This window comes from Typopeltis vanoorti, chromosome 19 (assembly GCF_054136105.1).
Source record: "Typopeltis vanoorti isolate ZY-2024b chromosome 19, IOZ_Tvanoo_1.0, whole genome shotgun sequence".
Lineage (NCBI taxonomy): Eukaryota > Metazoa > Arthropoda > Arachnida > Uropygi > Thelyphonidae > Typopeltis > Typopeltis vanoorti.
This window is the reverse complement of record NC_143567.1, coordinates 100,856,825-100,881,365: the sequence shown is the minus strand read 5'-3', so window position 1 is coordinate 100,881,365 and position 24,541 is coordinate 100,856,825. Positions and strand designations below refer to the sequence as shown.

At 37.4% G+C, this 24,541-nt stretch overlaps 1 protein-coding gene across 1 annotated transcript in view; it reads right to left on the bottom strand.

Moving 5' to 3' along the window:
• The window catches only part of LOC150096395 (suppressor of tumorigenicity 14 protein-like), a 132,397-nt gene that overhangs the window by 39,476 nt on the left and 68,380 nt on the right, over nt 1–24,541 (bottom strand). The window lies entirely within an intron of this gene.

Sequence of the window (24,541 nt, the reverse complement as noted above, 5' to 3'; positions counted from 1 at the left end):
AATAGTTCTTTTTCGTTTTGTTTAAGTTGAAAATATTTTGTTTACTGCAGTAGAGGAAATGTTATCTTCTTACTTGTTAAAAGAAGCAGCCACGAACTCTACTAAACTGCATTAAAACAATTGTTCTGCCGAACTGAGCAGGAAGATCATATTTCTCTCCAGATATCGAGATTAAATTCTGTTTTAGAGACATTTCTCTGTAACAGTACACCAAGGAAGTTTTGCGAATGTTTTACCTTATTTTGTGGCGCCATTAAAATACCTTTCGGTCCACTTCAATTTAATAATGGAAATATACAATTAAGTGACAGTAAAAGTCTTGTAGTATCCACCATAGTCTGAAGCCGAATGATGAAACACAGAGAATGAAAGGAATGCTGAAAAATATTACATTCAGAGATTTTTTAAAGTGCTTTTTCAATTGTTCCTTTGAACATTGTGTAAATATGCATTCCCATTCATGTTTTCATGTATTTTCATTAAAGAGTATTTAAAATCTATTCTCCAAACATAACAGCTTTCACACCGTAAAGATTTATAATGTACATCTAAAAGACGTGCAGTCTTGTAGAAGTGACTTTTGTAGTCTTAGCGCTAAGCCGCCAGAGAAAGTCGTTCTGGGTTTGAATCTACCCTCCGACAAGAAGAAATTTTTTCTAATCGACGAATTCCCAAATTAGTCGATCTGTAGCATGAGCAAACGTTTTTTTTTTTTCTCCTCCGAGAAACTCTGAATTTTCGTCCATTAAACTCAAAAAAAAAAAAAAAACGACTTTACCCACTCTTTTAGATATTAAATACACTGCCAGGCCAAGAGTATCCGGACACCCGCTACATATAATATACTGACCTCCCATAAAGCACTGCATGGGATCCTATAAAAGGAAGGCAACAGACATTCAAGGCAGCAGTTTTGCAGAGCATAGCTGGCTAACATGTCCAAGACACGTCAGTTAAGTGATTTTCAACTAGGTTATTTATTTAGCGTATGATGATACAACGGTCGTGAGGCCCTTTTTACAGGGAAGTACGGCACCATCTCATTCCCCCTAATTTTATCCAGGTTCGGGACCGGCATAGCTGACTAATCAAGCCTATGGCTGAGTCTTAGGTATTGCTAACTGTAATCCGTGTGTGTCCACAGGACCGGTTTGCCTTATCTGGGGGACAAAAAACCAGAATTTCCGGTTGGAAAAACCCTACGCCTCCGTATGAGACCGGCTAACTCATCTTTAGTCGAAAGAGACTAGATAAAGTTTCTCACGTCACGGACGGGAATCAAATCCATGTCTTTCCGACAAAAGGTCTTCGTCTATATCGACTGAGCTACGGAGGCTCTTTGAACGAGGTATGATCATTGGTTGACGTATAAGTGGCAAGTCTGTCCGTGAGATCAGTGTTCAGACAGGGCATCCACGTTCCACTGTACATGAAATTGTACAGAAATACACAAACATTATACTCATTTCGCTCCAAAAATATTCAGCACACTTCCTTTGACAACGAGAAATGAAACTAAACTAAATAAATACAAAACTCCAATGAAATAATATTTATTTCACCAAGGAAATGAGGAAGCTGTGTTCAAAATAATTGTATAAATGATTGGTTTAAGTAATGGTTTGTAGCATATTTGTATTTAAAGATCCAGTTTCATGTGTAAGATGTAAGAAATGTAAATACTATTTAACTACTTCATTTTATTTTGTTCCTAATTAATGTTATGCAACGATCTCTATGCATATTAGCATCTCTCCTGTGGTTTTATTATGTTATTATATTATAGTAATATATAATATGTATATTATATGAATGTACACCCTCTGTCCAAAAGGAAACCAAACTTTTCGAAAACAGAAGAGACTAGTGGCGCCACCTGTTGTATCTTTTTGTTGTCGAAAGCGGCAACCTTCCTTCGTGTTGTGTCAAATGTGTGTGGCATTCGTTTCATTAGAAGCCGAGTTATAGTGCCAAGAGTGACAGTGTGTTTTGACGAACGGTCGGTCGTCACGATATTCATGCCGTACGCGACGAATTCTCGCCATCAATCGCTTCAAAATTTTGAGATAAAACTCACCATTGACCGTTTGGCCAGACGGAACGAATTCTTTGTGGATAATGCCCTTGGAATCGTAGACACAAATCAGCATTGTCTTTACTTTTGACTTCTCCAAGCGACTTTTTTTCGGATGCCCCACTTCTGGTGGTCTCCACTCAGCACTGGCGCTTTGTTTCTGGCTTATACTCAAAACACCACGTTTCGTCACCAGTAATGATCGTTTCAAGGAAGTTTCAGTCCTTACGAGCGGTTTTAATGAGGTCCTTGCAGTGTTCAGTTCGATACTTTTTTTGGTCGTCGGTCAGCTTGTGGGCGAACAAATCGCGAATTCAATTTATGAAGGCCCACAAATCTTGGTCAAACTGTTGTGCACAGTTGAGTTTGGAATCCCCAATTCATCTGCAATCAATCTCACTGAAGATTTCGGGTTTTCTTTGATGAAATCACGCACTTTTTGGATGTTAACTTCGCTCAGTCCAGTTTTTGGGCTGGCCGGCTTTTCGTCGTCCTCAAGCGTCTCACGACCACTTTTGAAATTGCTTAAACCACTCGCAAACTTGAGTACAGAATAAGCATTCATCACCGTATGCTTTTTGAGGCATTTGATGCGTTTCGGTAAAACGTTTACCAAGTTTAACGAAAAGTCAATCGCAGCTCTGTTCGAAACTCATTATTCGACCGCTCGTCAAAACACTCTGTCACTATAACTGGGCTTCTAATGAAACAAATGTCATAAACAGTTGACACAACACTAATGAAGGTTGCCGTTTTCGGCATCAAAAAGATACAGGAGGTCGCTCCACTAGTTTCTTCTATTTTCGAAAAGTTCGGTTTCTTTTTGAACAGATGATGAACATATGTGTATACATTATAATGATAAAGCATTACATAAGGTTTTGTGTCCGCGCGGTTAGCCTAGTGGCTGTGCGCTTCGCAACCATATGACTGGGGAAGGAGTGTCCCAGGTTCGATTTCCGTCGAAGACGTTAGGAATTTGAGAATCTTCCTCAAGCCATAGTCAAGTTAGCCGGTCCTGGGCGCGGGCAGTAGTTTTTTTTCCGTCAGTTTATCTGGCGTTTTTCATCCCGCAAGCAGGCAAACCGGCTCCATGAACACACGAATGTACAGCCATAAAAATACTTAACCCTCCATGAGGGGGCTCAACTCGCCCCAATAGGGACGGGGGAGAAAAAGGGAGGAAACTCCATACGAATAAATAAATAAATATGGTTTTGTAACTTTATGCATATCGTAACCTGGACAAGCTGTTGCTCTTAGGTTGCACATATGATTTTCAAAATTTTGAACTACAATATGAACCTTACAAATAAAAATAATTATATCACACTACGAGAAACAAGGTTCTACAACGGTTGCACCACGATAGGAACACCCAGTATCCTTTTCGACCGCAACAAACGAGACATTGCCAAAGAGGTCACGAAGACTTAGGACCCACTCTTGAGGATATCACATAGTATCAGTGAACGCGAGTTCTCCTTCCACCTGCCAGTGTAACCCATCAGCACGAACAGTGAATCGTGCTCTTCATGAGATGAAGTTTTTCTGGCGGGCTGCGACGTTTCATCTCGGAGGTGAATGCTCCGCGGCGTCTGCGCTGGCGTCAAGAGCATCAGCACTGGACTAGTAACCAGTGGGCAAAAGTGATGTGGAGTGATGAGGGTCGCTTGACTCTCTACCAATCGGATGGACGTGTGTGGGTCTGGCTGCGCTCTTGAGAGAGATATGACTAAGACTGTCTCGTGCCCGATTGTGGAGGTGGAGTCGGCATGGGCAATGTTCTGTTCTGTTCTGCAGTTGTGAGGCCCATATGTGGTGTGGGCACGAGACTCTAAGCCTTTAGACAGCAGGAGGTGGTGCTGGCTAACCATCTTCCTGGAGCCATGGCAGCATTCTATGGGAATCAACTGATTGTTTCTTCCAGCAGAACAATGTTCCATGCCATGTTGCCCATACAACACAAAAGTGGTCCACAGAGGTTGCATTAACCTGTTATCCTTGCCGGTCCAGTTCACGATTTGAACCCGATTTAAGTGATGTTGGATATTCTGGAGCGCCGCATACGGCTATGCAAGCCACCTTTCACCAACTATCATCAATTGTTGGAGCCTTTGAAGGCCAAATGGCAACGTATTATACTCCAACAGTGTCAGCAACTCTTCCACGATGTGTTGCAGCGGTTATTGTTGTAAAGGTTGGCCGATATGTCATTGACTGAATCCATCATGTATGTTCTGTTAGAGAAGTGGTGTCCGGATACTTTTGGCAGGGCAGATATATTGTGTTAGGGATAGGAACTAGGAGATGGCGGCACTGTCTGCTGTCTCTTCGATGTTTATAATTAGTGATTATCTTGAGCCAGTTATTTCTGATTGGCTACCGGCAGAGATTGAACTTCCCCCCTCAGTCTTCAAATTTAGTAGAGCTAAAGGACTTGGAGCCTCAGTCAGTATAGACGAAGTCCTTTGGTCAGAAAGACCTGGGTTCAATTCCCGTCAGTGACGTGAGGAACTTTATCTGGTCTCTTTCGACTAAAGGTGAGTTAGCCGGTCTCATACGGAGGTAGGGGTTGTGGAAAGCAATGGTGAACTATCCTGTAAAAATCTCACCAGGAATGCTTTGTGGGCAAAGTCACCTACAGTCGGAAACGACTGAAAAGGGAAAACCAGTAAACCAGAAAACGACGTGCCTTATAGGACAATAAGAGACGTTAGCGGATTTGTTTATTTATAAAAAATAAAATAACACAAAAATAGAATATCATCGACGTTTTGAGAGTTGCAGCAATATTTTCAGCACCTCATTGTGACTTGGAATTGTTTTTTCTTCGGAACCATCATGGCGATGTTTTGTGCTCAGGCAAAAAAGACGATGCCACCCAACTATCTCTGTTCGTGAAAATAAGAACATAAGCAGCCAATTCATGAACGTACCTATAGAAAAGGTACAATGCAGAAACAGAGCACCTATGATAAAGTGAATAAAGGGATCTTTGAGGGGAAGGGTGTCGTCTATTTCTATTAAGTAAATTGCCTTCTTCTGAATATCATCAAGAATTCTTAGGGAGGTCTTGGGTGCTCCACCCCAAATATGGGAACAATATTCGAAAGTTGGTCAGGTCTGAGACTTATTAAGTGTTAGGAGTTGAAAAAGAAGAGAAGTAATGTTTAGAACGGAAGAGAATAACAAACGTTTTAGAAGCTAAGAAGGTTATGTAAGTAATGTGTTTGTGTCAGGAATGGATGTAATAGTCAACTCAAAAGAGAAAGTTGATCTTAAAAGGAAAGTGGGACATTATCAAAAGTGAGAGAGAACCAGGTAGGATTTTTCTTGCGGATAATAAAGCAGGCTTGAGTTTTTTTCTTTTTTTCTTTTTGACATTGAAAAGTACTAAGTTCTCTTCAACTTATTTCAGGATATTGAGGAATCAGTGTTTAGGTCACTGGTCATGGAAGGCATCTAACATTAGAGTGCTACAGGGCTTATCAAATGAAGAAGAGGAATGACAGTCGCTTCAAATTGTCCGTGTTTGTGTCATTGATGAATTCTTCTATCCACGTAAGATAAATAGATAGATAAACAGGATTCAGCTGGTTGTCGAACATTATATCTCCCTTCTCCTCGCAGACAAATAATGCTGACCAAAAGCAAACAAACCAAAAAAAAAAAATGTAGTCAATTTATTCATATAGTCAATTTAGTCAATGGCTACGGCCCTTGGTTACACATAAATTCACAAACTAACTTACTTTATCACTGAAATCAGTAACTTATTATAAACTACGAAAACTATCCGAAATGTATTTTACTTTACACACACACACACACACACACACACACACACACACACACACACACAAAGGAAACATTTCTTAACTTTAACAAAATAATAGCCAAAAATAAGTGTAATTACCAACAGAAAATTATAGTAATACTTGAACTGTATTGTATAATATTGTACATTGAATCGTGCAACTTGATTTGTATTGTATAATACTGTACATTGAATTGTATAATATAAATATCTTGTATACGTGATGGAAATGATAATAAACTGTTAAACAGTTATACAAAGACCCAGGGAAGAATAATATGGCATATCCACCTCTTCCAATACATTGGTCGGGCCAAAATGCAAACGGCTTACCTAACACTTGGGTGTGGAGAAGAACTGCAGGCACCAGTAAATCCAGCCAAGTCTGCATCTGCAAGACAAAAAAAAAGGACGGTATTTTAGGACTGCAAAAGCTCATGTAAGCAAAGGATATTGATATAATAAATATTCCACATAAGAACTGTGATCCTAGATACGTGCCGCTATATTTTTAAGTATTTTTATTCAATTAAATAAAGTAGCACATAAAGTCAGCTTTAGCATGTTAATCAAGAGCTACACAATCATTACGTAAATATTTAATAATAAAGTCTATTAAGTGCACGTGGATAATCACGCAGAATCAAAAAAAAAAAAAAAAAAAGAAAGAAAGAAAAAAGAAAAAAAAAAGAAATGTGTGTAAAGTGAAGGAAACTACAGTGTGATTTGCTTGCATGAACTGTTACAACCTCCCAGAAACAGAATATTTGTTTAGGTAGCCTCAGATGTTCGCCGTGGGCCTCGCCAGTTCTTTTTAGAGACGAATGCAAAGTCTTCTGACCGACACCCGAAATCCCACATCGAGGCGACACGTGTCGATTTGGAGGTTTCCAGTTCCTTTAGCTGCGCGACAAACCCAGCTGAAGGGGTAGGGAGGGGGAGGACAGTGAAAAAAACCGAACATCGACAGCGCGCGCGTCTTACCACTCCCCGCCTCGCGAGAAATTTTGCTGTCACCATCCCGTTGTCTATTTGACTTTCATGGCGACAAAAAAGAAAAAAAAAAAGTGAAAAATCCATTTGACGGAGACACGAGGTGTTTACGGGACTTTGAAGAGTGATAGATGGCCTGTAAAAAGAGTTTGGAAGGGGGGGAAAGGTGCGGGGGTTAACTTCCGGTGATTTTGAGATTTGAGGTCACAATGGTTTCCGTCATTTCCTTTTCTGTTTAGAATTTTAAATTCTTCAATGCACCTCTTTGTGGTTCACGTTTCTTTTTTCTTTGTTATTCGGGCTTTGCATTATCTGCTTATTTTCCCATTATCAAACATCGCATTGTTGATCACAATTTTCTTTGTGTTTATGCGATTGTTCTTTTACATAATTATTTAGCAAGTTTCAATTCAGCTGACTCGTTCGCAGTTTTTCCGTGCGTTGGGATATTAATTATTATTTTCGTATTTGGCGTTAATCCAGAAAGAAAAAAAAACATAGCTATTTAAAATAAGCGAAATTGCTTATAATAGTTTTTTTTTTAACTGAAAGACTACAATTACTAAGAAAACGGATAGTAAAAAAAGTTCAAGCTTTTTTTTATATTTTTTAACCGCATTTACTTTAGCTCATTATTTTTATGTATCGTTCATCTAAAAAACAAGCAACTGAAAGATTTAATCCACGTTTTTTCCTGGTTATAAAGTGACTTCTTTTTCTTTTAAATTATTTTTTGTGAATAATCAATAATGATAAAAGAATTTATGGGAAGAATTAATTCAGACTAATGCATTCTGTCTTTCAAAGAAGATCAGTGGCATGTTTACATGGGAGAAAGGGGAGGTGGGAATTTTTAGTTGACCAAGGTAGTATGTGTTTCTTCTCTATATTATTTATTTCATTCATCTAGTATTATCTGTTAGTAATCGTTTCAAAATTATTGTCACGATGAGAAGAATCTTTATAATGGCTTTTTCAATTGAAGGTTTGTTAGCCAATCTCACACGGAGGTAGTAGGGTTTTTCATCCCGCATACAGGCAAATCGGTCAGAAGAACACACGCAATAAAGATAAATAAATAAGCTAACGCCTTTTATTCCCTTATAGGGAGTAGGCGAGGCCTTTAGACTCTATCTAGCTTTTGGAGACTGAGTGGCCAGTTCAATCTCCACCAGTAGCCATCAGAGATAGCTGTCCCAGGTCCAGGCCGGCGTTACCATTTAGGCGAAATAGGCAACCACCTAGGGCGCAAACCATGAAGGGGCGGAAAACTTCAAGCTATGCTTTATTCATACTTTACTAAAATATCAAAATTAAATAGTGATATATGATTTAGGCATCGATTCTTTTTCCTTATTCCTTACACATCACACTATTTTACTATTTAGCTCTTGGTTCTTTTTTGTTCCTTACCTAAATGATTTGAACTTACCGCTATTTAAAATTCAGTTAAGATAAATATTTTAAAACGTTAACATTTTAAAATATTAAATTTCGGTATTTTATAACTTTTTTTTGTAAATGAATTATAACAGAGAATTTTTAAATTAATTAAAAAAGAACATAAAAAAAGCTCTATTAATTTACCTATTAATTTAACCTGAAAGACAATTTTATTTTGTTTAATGTCAATTAGAAACATTTTAGTTTATGAAATAAAGGGCGCACTTGTAAACTTTGCCTAGGGTGCAAAATAACCCGGCACCGACAGTGCCCAGGGGCTATCACCAATTATAAGCAGCTGCCAATTAAGAGACCGGCAAACAAGTGCTGCCATCTCTTGGTACCTAACCCTAAGAGGATATGCTACTGTCTGAAATAATGTGGGTTTTACGGTCGATTTTCTTGAGTTTACGGGACGTAAAATCATAGTTTCCGGGAGAAAACCCACTTGCCCGTGCTAGAGATCGACTAACTCGGGAACCAGTCGAAGAAAGGGATAGAAAAAGTTCTTCCATTCGGCGACTAGACTCGAACTTAAGTCTATCGTCGTTTGGTGGTGAGCGACAGATGGCGTTGAGTATAGTTGGTAGATTGAGCAAGGAGTGGAGACGGTGATTTGTGTGAAGTAGAGCCAGTAGAATACCCTTCCATTCTCAAATAAGTAATGTTTAACTCTTCACATCATTAACTCCATCCTTTAGTGAATAGAATTACTATAAAAACAAGTACGGACATGATTTGAAATAATAAGTATGGAAATAATCGGGACACGAGACCACTGCACTGCTTAATTTATAGGATCGGTGGCGTGAAAAATAACATATTTGTGGTCTGGAAACGAGGTTCTTAGCACGCTCATGTTATTCAGGACACAACACGTTTCCAAAATATAATACAGTAATGTCTATGCGTGAACTGTTAATGAAGCGATAAATGGAGGATACAAAAAAAAAAATATGTAGTTTATGTTCCTTGAAAGTTATATGTCAGGTTATGTGTTTTTTTATTATGCTTTTAAATAACATATTTAGCACCTTTTCTGACAAGTTAATGGATTTTAGTTTTTGTTTTTGTGCACTTCACTCTCTTGGATTAGCATTAGAGTTATTACTATAATAAATTATTTTAATAATAATTTTATTATTATTACTGATACCTACAATAATGTACATTATATTTTATTATTTTACTTATAATCTATAAATTAACATTTTCATAGTTTAAAGTATGTCATGAAATCATAAAAAAACACAGTATGTATCTTGAGAGTTTATTTTTCACTTGGTTAGACTATAATATGAGTTTAGTTCAATCCTTTATCCAAGTGTGAGCAAACAAAGTTTGCGCCTGAAAGTATCTTCACGACTGGGGTAAGGTAGTACAACACCAGGAAACTCGTTACAAAGGTGGAGAAAGTTCTCATGACTCGTATCTCAGTATTTCCCATAATGCAAAGCACATCTCCTTGCGGATATGTGTAATGCTATGCATTAAGGCAAGGGCCACTACGCATACCGGTTTCGACCTTTATTGAGGTCTCGTCAGTGAGAGCCAGGCCCAGTACTGGAGACACCAAGGCAGAAGTAATAAGAGATAGGAGTGATGAGAGCTTTCTCCACCTTTGCAACGAGTTTCCTGGTGTTGTACTACCTTACCCAAGTCCTGAAGACACTTTCAGGCGCAAACTTTGCTTGCTCACACTTGGATAAAGGATTAAACTAAACTCATTACAGTATGTATCTTCAAATATCATAAAGTTATAATTAGATTATAGACAGAGTTGTCAGAAATAGCTGAGCACTTAGCCCATTATATTACGAAAAATTTCTCTCACAGCAGACTGTTTAGTGGGTTATATTCCCGTAAGGGGGCGGTGTAATTGTAAATATTAATACGAACACTGTATACACCGCGTAGAACCAGCCTATAATACATTTGGGAAATGGCAGAATATTTGAAACTCGACAACAATGAATGTGATATTTTATAGGAAAAAAAATCAGTTTATGAACCGAAATTCAATAAACAGAGCACATAAAATCCTCATTTTAAACTGGCGACTGCGTTTATATTTCTCTTTCGCATTTCCAAGAAATTCACTTTCATTACTAGTAACCAGATGGCGCCATATATTTATGAGGATTTGAACAACCAGAATTACTTTACGCTTGGCCACTCAGGGAATATAAAAAAAAAAAAAAAATAACATAAAATACATAAAAGAAAAACAAAAAAAAAAAACGTAGGCAATAATCCAGAAAGGCACTTATATTATTATAGTATTTTTACCAGAAGATGTTCATTAGCAAAGCTTTATTTTTGTCTGTGAAAAACGTATGCATGGTTACTGGTGTACCAAAACAGAATATGTGATTGAATTACATGCACAGTACCTTCCAGTACGAGAGAGATAGAAGATCTAAAGAAATGAAGGTTAGCTGGGTTTGGTAACACGACGAATTATATACTTTCACTTTGTTTGTCGAAAGTAATCCTGCTTACCAGTTCACACATCAGTAGCTTAACTTCTTATAACAATATTCTCTCTCTCTCTCTCGTAAAATGTTTAGTGACTTTATTCTGATATTGGTTCACCGTGTGTGTGTGAAGGAGTGATGCCAGCAGGTTTACTCATAAGTCTCTACTACTAGTGAAAGCTCACGATGTTTGCTTTATCACCTATAAAGCGTTTTTCGCTGTAAGAATCTTTTGAGTGAGTTTATCTTTTTTTTTTTTTTTGTTAAACAAGTGTTAAGATTGTAGATTGTTTTTCCTTCTGTTTCAAGAGTATTTCTTGTTGTTCGTTGTATTTGATAGATTTGTGAACTTACGCATCAAGTCAACACAGAGAATTTCTTGTATGAGACACCTTTTTGAATGCTCTCTAGAAAAACAAATACGGCATTAAAAGATGAATCACTGAGTTTTTTTTTTTTTTTTCCTGAGCGCAGTTATCAAGTCATCTTTCAACAGAATGTGAGTTAGCTGATTTCATTGCGAGAGTTAGGATTGAGTTGGATTGTTTGAAACAAAGCAACTAAGGTAATAAGACGCCAGTTTATAAGTATCTATTAATTATGATAATTGTTAATTCTGGCTAATTTGCCTATTTTGAGTTCTGAAAAAAAAAAGCAACAGAAAAACTCCACAAAGAATATGTCAAATTAACACAACCTTAGTTGCCTCTATTGTAATCCAATCTAATAATGAATTGTACGTGTTATTCAGGGAATATACAAAAGTCTGTTTTGTTCGCAAGCTTCTGCAAAAGATAAATGATTTTAAATGTTAAGTATTGTTTCTATCGTATGTTGACGTATTGTGTTTCGTCGAAAGTTCATGACGCAATAAATTTTTTATTATTTTTTTTCAGCATCGTAATGAAAAACATTTTTTTTCTGATTCTGTAGTAGACGATGGCACATTAATTTGGAGCAGTTCCTTTTGATGTGGGATTAACTGCCTTTCAGTTAAGTACACATCAAAATAGAGATGCTATAGTACTTCGTTTTTGATCTGATATTTCTCGGGGACTTAAACGTAAAGCCCACTCCATCCCGTTGCTTGAGTTTCATGCAAGGACAAATACCTTCAAGAAAAAAAAACCTAATTAATGAACTGTGTCTAACAATGAACGAAATAAATACGTAACTGTCACAGAAAAGCTTTGAATAAGTCCATTAAGAGAATTAATCTCTTAAGTACGTGGGTTCTACAAGCAAACTTGCGACAAAAAGTCTTATAAAAAAGATTTCAATCAAATAGAAAAAAAAAGAGAGTTCGTTAAAAACTTCTCTTGTTGATTAGTGATGTCATTGTGAAAGCATACGCCATCTAGTGTTAGATATGGAAATATTTGCAAATAAAAAATAATACTACATTGAAAAAATAAATAGAGAAAAAATATATCTAATTATACGGTTGCTGGTGGTTTTTCCCTTTCAGTCGTTTCCGACCCTAGGTGATGACTTTGTAGGCATTGCCCACAAAGTATTCCTGGTGAGATTTTTACAGGGTAGTTCACCATCATTGCTTCCCCACACATACCCACTTTTATCTGGGCTCGGAACCGGCATATGGCTGAGACGTCGTTGTAATCCAGTTTATTTTATTATTGTATGTATTTTTTTCTATTACTGGTTTAATTCTTTCATAATTCATGACTGAGACCGGCTAAGTCACCTTTCGTCGAAAGAGACCAAATAAATTCCTCACGTCACTGATGGGAATCGAACCCAGGTCATTCCGACCCAGGGACTTCGTCTATACTGACTGAGCTACGAAGAGTCATCTAATTATATACCTGAGTATAAAATATTATAAGATGATTATTTTGTATCGTTTGTTTATTTGAATTTTTTGTTTATTTATTTATTTCATATTTTGTTTTACATGTGTGTGTGAAGCATCTGGGAGCTTTACCACTTTCATCATCATCATGCCTGTTAAGGATTTAGGCCTGTTCCGGCCTTAGAAGTCATCGTTGAATCTCTTAAGAGGACGTTCTGGTTTTCTTTTTCCTAATGGCTTATACTTTAAGGCTTGTTTGGGTAATCTTTCTGTTTTCATTCTTTCAACGTGTTGCATCCGTTTTTATTTATACTTTTTAATTTTTTCTCTTACTGTTTTCTGGTTTAATCCTTTCATAATTTCTTCATTTCTTTTGTGATCAAATAGAGTATACTTTGCAGTTTTTCTCATAAACTTCATTTCAATACATTAGCCCTACCAGTCTTAATGTATGGAAGCGAAATCTGGACAATAAAACAAAAAGACAAACAAAGATTAACAACAGCAGAAATGAAGTTTATGAGAAAAACTGCAAAGTATACTCTATTTGATCACAAAAGAAACGAAGATATTATGAAAGAATTAAACCAAGAACCAGTAATAGAAAAAATTAAAAAATATAAACATAAATGGATGGAACACGTTCAAAGAATGAAAACAGAAAGATTACCAAAACAAGCCTTAAAGTACAAGCCATTAGGAAAAAGAAAACCAAGACGTCCTCTTAAACGATTCAACGATGACTTTCGAGGCCGGAACAGGCTATGCTAGGCCTAAATCCTTGATACGTATGATGATGATGATGATGATGATTAATCTTTGGTTGTCTTTTTGTTTTATTGTCCAGATTTCACTTCCATACAATAAGACTGGTAGGGTCACTTTCGTCTATAAATATTGGAATACGAATACCAAACCTGTGAATATTGTTTCATAGATCTGTAAATGCTTTATATTGTGGCAAAAGTGTATTTAGCGCCATCTGTGTTATATAATCGAAATATATTCAGGAGATAAAAACACCTAAAAAGAACTGTTATTCTTTTGGATATTTATGTTGATGAATTCTTGATTTAGAAATCCCCTTTGATTAAAAAGCCCCTTTGGGCAGAGGCTTCTTAGAGGGCAATTAATTGACCTCTAAGAAGTCCAAAGTATGAAATTACTACGTTAGAAATGCGATATTGCGAATTTCCTAAACAATATTTTAATTGGAAGTAAAGGATGAAATTTGAAAAGCAAATTAAAGTTCAATCAATTTGTCTGACTTAAGAAAGTGTTTTCTGTTAAGGCATTATTACTTTAACATTTCTTTGGCCACGTAATTGAAATAAATTTAGCTACGAACAAATCTCCGGTGTTTAGAATCTTTTACCAATAGGGTGTTATAGCACCAGGAGTAATTAGTCGATTTTCTTAGTCGTTGCACGAAGTGCATTCCACCACCGAAGAAGTAATTAAAAACTAATTGCATATCTTTGCTGATTAATTGTGGAAGTCGAAACGCTGCACGTGCATTCATTCATTTAGAAGAAAGCAATGGAAACGCTCCATACGCACACACCAACTGGAAAATTACCAGAAATCTATGCAAAGAGATTAGATCCAGCCATTAAGTCACTGCGATAATTGGATAGCTTTCTTTTTTCTTTCTTTTTTGAGCACAAAATGGTGGAAAACTTAACAGATGGCTAACCACGTTAGAAAAACTGTTCACCGAAAGATTTTGTAGCATAAACAGAATTGGAGAAAGCTTGTTTTCATTTTTTTTAGTAACTTTTTAAGTCGGTTGTGAAACATGAGTGTAGTCAAGGAAACTAGCAAATCCAAATCCGACTCTAGGCAAAGGGTATTGAAGATTTTTTTACATTTTTATTTCGTAATACAACGGCAAAAGTGAACCCCTTTTACGGGGAGGTACGGCACCCATCTCAATCTCCCCCTATTTTATTCCGGCTCGGGACCGGCCTAGCTCACGAACCAGGCCTCTGGCTGGGACCATTCTTAAGTATTCCTGACTGTAATCCGTGTGTGCGTGTTCACAGGCACGGTTTGCCTGTTCTGGGGGAGGAAAGACCTCCCACTTCCTTACGAGACCGGCTAACTCGCCTTTAGTCGAAAGAGACCAGATAAAGGTTCCTCTCACGTCATGATGGGAATCGAACCCAGGTCTTTCCAAACAAAGGGCTTCGTCTCTACCAGGGGTCGGCAAAGCGGTCGATATCGATCTCTGAGGGTCGATGTGGCTATCTAAGGGATCGATAAATGTCTAGGGGTCAATAAATACCTAAAACGATTTTGATCGGATGAGCCAACCAGGGAGAAGCGCATTCCCCCCCCCCCCCCCCCAGTGAAGAATCAGCGCTAGTGTGATTTTTCGCCCATAGCTATCAGAGTGGGGTTTAGTGATCTGATAAAAGTGAATTTACTGTGTAATTTTTTTAAAGTTATAGTGCCCATAATGGCAGCCCCTTGATAGTGAGAAGTGCCGACAACATTCGCAAGAGTATTTAAAATTTGGATTTCCACCATCATTTACCAATGAAACAATGCCTATTACGTGAAAAGACTTTCAGTCATGATGCCATGAAGTCTGCAGAAATGAAAGACCATTTCGAAAGGGTTCACTGTGATAAAAAAAACAAAGACCTTATTTTTATTTAAGGCACTGAAAGAAAAGATCATAAGACGACCAAATTTAGAGACAGTTTTAATGTTCTTTATGAATTTCTTTAAGTATTTTCTTTAAATATTTCTTATTTAGAAGCAGTAATGAAGGAAAAGGGTCGAGGAATTATTATTTATTATTGATAACATTTATTCATTTATTTAACATGAAGGGGGGTCGATGAGGGATTCCATGAAGGGGTCAATGGTCTAAAAAGTGCCGATCCCTGGTCTATACTGACTCAGCTACGAAGGCTCTGTATTGAAGATGGTGGACTAAGATGACCATTTATTTGCGCTTTTTATGGACAGCATATTTCCTTTTACTGAATAATTATTTAAAATAATTCTAAAGAAGTTAATTCTTACAAATTTTAAATATTTTAGGTTACGATGTTGTATATCATCGAAAGTTCTGTACTTTGTTGGTGGAGATAAAACATCACCCAATACTATTCAAGTTACTTAGATTATTCTGTTCGTAGTTTATTTAAAGAATAATGTCTTCTTTAGAATTGTTATGATTTATTATAGCTAGAGTATGTTTATAGGGATCTCTTTTGCTGTATTTCTGTTCTTAACTCAGCTTAAGTACATTGGAGTTATTTGCGCAAAAGTAATGCCTAATCTTGGTTTTTAAGTAAAAACTTGGTTTTTTTATAAAATCGCATTTTAAGGTTTTTACAGAGATTCAATGTAAGATTCGTCGATGTTACAATCCTCAGAGTCGCGAAGGATAGAGAACGCTAAAATTATTGATCCCAAAACAATTTCCTTGGCAACAGGAATATTTTTTATTTTTTATTTTTTTTTTTTTGTGTGTAATAGTATACTTGCCGTGTGGCTTGTGCCTACTTACTCTCTGCTACCCCTCCTTTTCCCGACGATACACGAGTGCGCAAAGAAAGAATTCCTTGTATATCCTACGGGTTACTCGTCATCGTGTGGCGCGTGCTGGCCTTTTTTCCCTTTCGCTTAGAGGGATACAGCGATCTTGGAAGTAACAGGCTGGAGGTTGAAGCAATTCACCGTCGAAGAAAAAACCATAAATATCCTTTAACATTCACCGATATCTCCTTCGTCTGACTCCTTATTTTCTTGTTCACGGTAGTACTGCGCATGTCCGAATTGCGAGGGAGGGAGGGGGGGGGGGTATTTTCTACTTTGGCAAATATTGGGAAGGTTGATGCGTAGTAGATGGGTCTTTAGTTTCGCGTTAAACGCAAGAAAAATGAGATTCTCCATCGCTTTGATAGACTCACTTATTTAGAGAAATATCCCACGCGAGACAAAGCGATTCATTTTGGTTAACTTGATGCGATATCCAGGACAACCGCTGTCATCACAGTAGTTATCCTAGCAACGTAGTTCTTTTATAGATGGTCTGCATTTTTTTTAATTTATTTTTTATTTTTTTTTTATAATTGGACTGTTCAAATACGTCGTCCTAATGTAAACCAGAATTTTTAATTCGTCTGGAAACCTTTGCTGATTAAATATCGTTGCTTAGATTAAATCCAGAATTATATATACAAATCATTTCTCGGTTATTTTTATTTACACGCTTCTAATATTGTTTCATAAAGAAAATACATAAATAAATAAAAAGAAATAATGTAATAAAGAAGTTCGTTTCTATTTGAACTAATTTAATAGCATAATTAGACGAAACAGAATTACATGTCTACAGTTCTAGTCACTGTAGATTCAGATATTCTGATAATGCAAGAATGCTACTGTCCCACAGTCAGAATTATTGTGACCGAGTATGTGTGTAATAGAAGTTAACAACAAAAACTACTAAATATTCTGCTATCTGTACATAATTGTAAAAAGTCGCGATTGGGGAAGTAGCAGTTGTGGACTCGAAATCCATTGGGAACTTCCCGCACAGGTTCGAATCCTATCAACTGCGAATTGGTTTGTTTTATTTTTTATATTTTATTTTGGTTGAGTATTGCGTATAGAAGTAGTGCTAGATTTCTAAAGAGCATTTTTATGCGACATTTTCTATCCGTATGAATAACATACAATACACATTTCAGCTATGATTTGAATTCATCCAAATGTGTCAAGTAGCGCGAGGGGATATAGATAGTTCCCAAGTAAAAAAAAAAAGGTTTATATTGAGATACATTCATTCATTTATAAGAGAGGTTTCACTTATTCATAGACTTCTTGTTTGGTGGACAGACAGATATTAGAATCCGGGTAAGTTCTTTACAATGAACTCAAATTTGTGTTGCTATAGTTACAGATATAACAACACCTCTGAAAAGCCCTTTAGAACTTATTTTGGCATACAGCTGGGAAGAACTTGGACTCCCTTGTTTATACAGTTAGGAATAAATCATGGCGTGGGAGAGCACTGCTGGCCAATAATTCATAAAATCGAGTGGTTTGATCTCTTTGCTAGATGTGGATCAAAGGTGACCTTCCTTTACTTGACTGCTTTTGTGGGGGGGGGGGGGGAATCTCACCGAAATTTTCTGATTTCCATGTTGTGTCTGAAGCCTTATGGTACTGCATTATGTAATATCGTTGGCCGGGGGGGGAGGAAAGACTGAATGGAGGAACGATTTGCTGCATAATAGGCGGCTTTGAAATACGGATTGACTGCGCCGAGTTGTTTTCTGGAGATATTTGGTAAGCAAATGTGGAGATTTGAGACCGTCGGCGACTCTCTTTATCCTCGTAATGCACGTCACATGACCAGACGCTCCTTTTGTGTGACGTATTACAAAGTGTATCGATGCGGACTCACGACAGCGTTTGATTTCATATAGCAAGCGAATATCTTTGATCATCGCAGCGAACAGACTTCTATTTTCATACAATCCACTTAATCCTCTTTTCGTGAGGGTGCATCCACTCCGCAAATATTTATGGTTTCCTGGTAATAGGGATTCTTCGACCATGTAATAAACCTTCTGCAAAAACTTGGCATCACAAAGACAGCCCTGTTTTTGACAGAATTTAAATTTCAGTTTTATTGCGAACAAATAAAATTTTATTGCAAATAAATTTCAAATTACATTTTAACATTTTGTCATTACATTACATCTCATTCATTTAAATTTTCTTTCTAAATGATAAAATTGTAAAACGATGACATCCTATGTATAACCCAAGAGCATGAGCTCATCCGGGTTACAAGAAGTGTGACAATTGCACAGCATAGTACATAAAATATTGAAATTTTTTTAGAGAATAATATTTGTGTGTGTGTGTATATATATATAAATAAATTATATATATACTCAGTGGCGGCTCGTGGCTCGAAATCATGGGGGTACTGCAACTTTTGAAATATACATACACACTGTAAGTACAGTGTATACGTGTTTAGATAAAATATCAAAATTATGGTAAAATTAAACTTGAAAAAATATTGTTTATTATCAATAAAATTATACAGTTTGGTATAATTCAAAATTACTTAAAAATAAAATCCATTATCATAACCTCAACAATGTTCTAAAATAAAAACTATAACAAATGTTATGTCTTTAATTGTAATGTCCACATATTTAAAGAGACGGAGTAAACACGATAAGCACTACGAACTACTACTGGCGCAAACTGCATGTAAAGAACAGTGGAACTGCGCGACGGACAGTGCCGCGTTACGATAATAGCTCGTATCTCACTATGACGTGCATTTGCTTGCGGGCGTAGCAATATGACACTGTAGAAAACACAGTGCTGCTAGCGTCCATCGCCCTCCTAACACGTGCTACAAGATTGATGTTTATTATTTTTTTATACAAAATAAAAGAATTGTATAGGATTGTTGATGATGAAATTAAATATTACAAGCATATATAAATAATATATTTATTTATTATATTTTTATTATATTTCTCGATATATAAATAATATATTTATATATCGAGAAAAATTAGGATGCTGCAGTTCCGTAGTGCCTATGGCCGAGCCGTCCCTGTATATACTATTCAAATGTACACGTGTAATAAGAACAATGGAGTTCAGCTATTAAAAAAAAATTAGGTACTGTTTAATCAGATTTCTGTATGTGTTCATGTTGTTTCCCTTTCGTATTAAGAGTGGTAAGCCGACCGTGCGGTTAGCCTAGTGGCTTTGCGCTTCGCAACCATATGCCTGGGGAAGGAGTGTCCCAGGTTCGATTCCCGTTGCAGACGTGAGGAATTTGAGGATCTTCCTCAGGCATAGCCAAGTTAGCCGGTCTTGGGCGCGGTCAGTAGGGTTTTTTCCACCAGTTTATCTGGCGTTTTTCATCCCGCAAACAGGCAAACCGGCCCCGTGAACATATGCCTCTACAGTCAAAAATATATTCCCCCCCCCAGCGGCAGACCAGGCGACGGGTCGGTTGGGAGTAGTACTAACAAGAAGTCGCATCTAAGTAACACGCGGACCCTGCATAGGAAGCGGGAATAACGCGTAGAAGAAGAAGATTAAGAGTGGTAAGCCGTTGAAGATTTTTGGAGCCAAATAGATATAGTGTAGTGTTTGTGTATTATTTCTTTTTGGGCTTTAGGGATAAAATATTTTAAGCCCGCTTTTCTGCAGAAGTAAGTATCTTTTCTAATACTTATGTACTGGTTATTTAGCAGTCTTTAGGAAAAGTATAAAAAAAATAAATCAGCTAACACCTTTTATTCCCTTATAGGAAGTAGGTGAGGCCTTTATACCCTATCTAGCTTTTGGAGACTGAGTAGGCAGTTCTTTACAGGTAGCCAATCAGAGATAGCTGGTCCATGTCTATCACTAATTATAGGCAGCCACCGATGAAGAGACTGGCAAACAAGTGCTGCCATCTCTTGGTACCTGACCCTAACAAGATATTTTACTGTCTGAAATAATGTGGATATTACGACCGATTTTCTTGAGTTTCCAGCAGGAAAAACCCGCTTGCCCGTGCCAGAGATCGGCTAACTCGGGAATCGGTCGAAGAAAGGCTTAGAAAAAGTTCCTCTAGTCGGCGACTAGACTTAAACTTAAGTCTAACTTCGAGCGACCAAACGCTACTTCCACTGAGCTACACAGGCCTAAGTTCCCGATTTAATCAATAATTAATCTCTTTGAGATTGAGTCAGCTGAGAATTATTTGACTAACTTCGGATCAGGTTTCATCCAATAAGTTATTAGCAAAAAAGAAACGTTTAAGACGACCTGATTAACTCGATATTATCTATAGAATCCAGAAATCCTGCTCTATAGACCAGATATTTAAAAAAAAAAATCAGACACCTGAAGACCTTCAGAAATAATCATGCTATAGGCGAGATTCACCTCAGTTCACTGGCCTTTTAGGAAACGTAGCATCCTATAAATATGTAGTTGTCTAAGTGGAAAGATATTTAGTACGGTATATTTAGCGTTCACAGTAGTATCTCTATATTTAATGTTGGTTAAAAAAATTTATAGAAGAAATTTAGCCCACTGTGATTACTTTAAGCGTATTTTAGGCACAATAGACTTCCAGAATGTGTCATCATATGATGCAAAGTTCTTGTTATTGCAGCATATACTTTTGAGGTCCAAAGTGATCAGACTACCTTTAAACAGGTAGTCTGACCACTTAGTCCAGTGGAAAGGGATAAGAGCATGCGTGCTGAAAAGGATTCTGCATTTCCCCCATCATGCACCAGTAGCTGAAATCTCTCAATAAGGAGTTCAAGGACATTTGCATTTGAGAGATCTGTATCAGAACATTACATACTGGACTCAATAACTTCAATACCACTGGAAGGGTGGGCTGCCGCATATAAGCTAGATATCTAATGCAACAAATTTGCGTGTTGTATAAGTCGCCATGATTTATACCGAGGGACTCGAGATATTAGTTCTTCGAATAGATGTAGTGAGAAAGGAATGTCTGGTATGTGTTATGCCTTTATTGATTCAATTCATTCGCTGACTAGAGAAACGTTTTTTAGGTCTTTCTTGGAACAGATAAATTGGGGAGTTTTCCTCTAGGAAAAAAACTCGGTGTCTTTAACCCATCAGCTCGAAAAATCTCAAAAAGTTGACCGTTGAACTGACACTCATTTAACCATCCTAATATGCCTTTTAAGGTTATGACTACAAGATGGCTACTATGACTGCTGCATTATCTCCCCAAGTCACCTTGATTCATCGGTAGCGTGAACTCGCTATCAGTAATGGCTGAATGGTGAAGATTAGCTACTTCTAATCTTCAAAAGGTAAAGGGGGCTAAAGAAGTTTCTCCTACTTCATTTGAGAGTAAAATACGTTAGAGGATTTGTTATTTATCAAACGTTTATCCAGTTTATTTAATCATTCAGCGAGAGACCAACCATCTTATTGGAGGCTTGAAGTTGCTTGCAAAAAAATTCCCTTTTGGCCCTAGTGCAGTGACTCTTAAATTGCCTAAAATACTGAAATGTACTATTGATCTACAATCTTTTGTGGATGGAACTCGCATAAATACCAGGTCACCTTTCAGTTAATTAAATCAAACAAAAATCAATTAAATATTTGGTTTTTAGTTGAAGATAGTCTGATTTTAGTAATTTAATTTCGTAATTATATCTTATCTGCAAAAAGTATCGAACAAAGTAATCTGAACAAGCCAAATTTTCATCAAGTTTTTGGTTTTAGTTTAGTTTTTGTTTCAGATCGCAATAATGTTGGTTTTGATTTCGATTTATTATTTTCGGTTTTGGTTTTAGTTCACCATTTTGATTGAGCGCTGCCTGTTTGAACTGTCTTTACGATGTTTATTAATAGTGTTGTGCGTTTTTAATAGTGTAAACAAGTTGACATTCGTAGCATTTTATTCATTTTGTGTAGCTATAAAATGGATACATCTCCAAGAAGGTGTTCAAAAATATGTATTCTCTCTCAGCACACAACTATGACTCAAAGACAAATTGCCAATGAATGTGGTGTTGGTTTGGGTAGTGTTAATGCGATTTTAAAGAGGTTTAGGGAGACAGGTACCTTTTCTCCTGACAGAAAAGGAAAATGTGGGCGAAAAAGGAAAACTACACTTATTCAAGATAGCTTACTAGTTAGGAAAAGCAAAATGAATTCGAGATTGTCTACTGTAGACTTAAATAGAGACTTGGCAGCTAGTGGGATTAATGTTTTTGACATGACAGTCCGTCTGAGATTGTAGAAAGCATGGAGAACTGCCCACAGATCAAAAAAAAAGAAACAACTGTTGACGAAGGCTATGCAAAAAGGAGGCTCCGGTAGGCAAAAATGTACAATGATTGGACTGTTGAGAAGCGGAAGAAGGTCATATTCTCAGATGACAGCCATCTCTTTGTCCAAGGAGAGCGAGTACCCTATGTTCGCAAATCAACGGATAAAACTTCTGCCGCCCACCTTCGACAAGCTCCTAAAAGTCCTAAATAGATGTTCTGGGGTTGTTTTATACATGGCAGTCCAGGATCACTTGTGCCTGTTGACAGTATGATGGAAAGTGACCAATACATAAAACTATTGGAGAAAAGAGGATTCAACTGAGTAAGAAACACTCTAAATCTTTAATTCATTTGTATTGCTTTTAAAGATAATGTCTAGCATATTGGTATACGGATAACGTAGTTATGTGTGTGTGTTATGTATTGTTGGTTTCGGAATAGACTGAGGTTTTAGAACGGTTCGAGTTCTCTGCGTCCATTCCCAAATCTTTTAGGAAGAATTACGGAACTATTTCTATAATTTCTAATCTTTGATTTCTTCCGGTCAGTTGTGGAACAAAGAGGCGATGATACTTTCTATTCCCGTAGTCGGAGGACTTCCGGGTTCTGTGTCGTCTTCAATCGACGTTTGGTTTTTCAAACCAGCGTGCTACTGAAAAACGAAAAAAACCAAAAAAAAAAAACGGAGAATTCTGCTCGTGGCAACGAGCAGTTTTCAACGCCAGTGACGTCACAGCGAAAAGTGATCCACGAATTTGACGTGTTCGATGTAGTGGATTTAAGCAGTGACTGATCCTGCTGTTGTTCGCAGCTCCCTGGTTCCAGAGTATTCATTGTTCGCATAACGGAACCCGCCAAGAACGCTGCATGGATTTCCCCACGCCACATATTAATCGGTGCTGGATGTGACGTCACCATCGCAGAGTCATTCCAACAAAGACTGTTTTGAATTTCAATTCTCTCTCTCTCTCTCCCGCGGTGTCGATGCGATGCACGTAGCGGCGAGATCTTTCGGCAGGAATTTGCAAAAGGGGAGTCCATACAAAAGTAGCCCTTTATTCAGGCTCCGGTGTCATCAGGCTTCATCAATATTAAACACGTGATGCTGTGGGTTTAATTATTCCCACAGGACGACGCGAACTCACTAACACACAGTGCATGGCTGCACTTTGTTTACCGCTCGCTTTCCAAGTAGTATGCGATAAACAGACTGTGAGTGCGTGTGTGTGTTTACTGTGCACCCACAACATTTCCGCTTCTTTCAACCTCCAGATGAAAGTTTCTTTTAAAGATGATACTCTTTGATATCGGGAAGATGAGTTCTCGTCTTAGGAAGTAGACTGAAACCTGGGCACGATTGTTGATGACTCACTGATGAGGTATTAACTGACGCCTGCTGATGAAAAGAGTTGCCTGAAATTGTACCCATCAGTACGACGGTATTCAGTACACTAACGCACAAAAGTGTCTCGTGGGTCAAAGCCTTATAACATCAACGTTGTAATTCAGAGAAGAATAAAATCACACAGCGCAGACTATGAAAGGAACTTCTTTGTGACATGGAATTCAGCAGTTACTCTCTCTCTCTCTCGCTCACTCATTCCCTCAGTGTATATAAGCATGAGCGAAGAAAGGTATGAAAGAATAAAAGAAAGAAAAAACAGAAAGAGAAAAACGGCATCTGTGTGTTTGTGTGTGAGAAAGAGCTGAAAAATTTCTTAACAAAGCTATGGTTCTTGTCATCTGATAGCAACAGTTTTGATAGGATTGCTGTTGTGGCACTGTACAGCTTTTATGCGAGTTTGTGTGTGTCTTCTAAACTTGTCAAACGACTACCTCTAAATGGATGTCAGAAGCACATCGCCACTTCTTGATTAGCTCGCAAACAAACGGCTTCGCCAGGTCATAACGATGTACACACGCAGTCAAGCATTCACAGAAATCTACGATTGTAAACATGCACTTCGATCGTGTTGTCATCGAGAGGTTGTGTGCGATGTTTCAGGCGGTAAATGTGCGTTGACGTGACAGTTCTAATTGGAGAACTCTCAGTTGCACGAGACGGTTTTGAAGGAGCCACTCAAAAGTTCCCAGGAT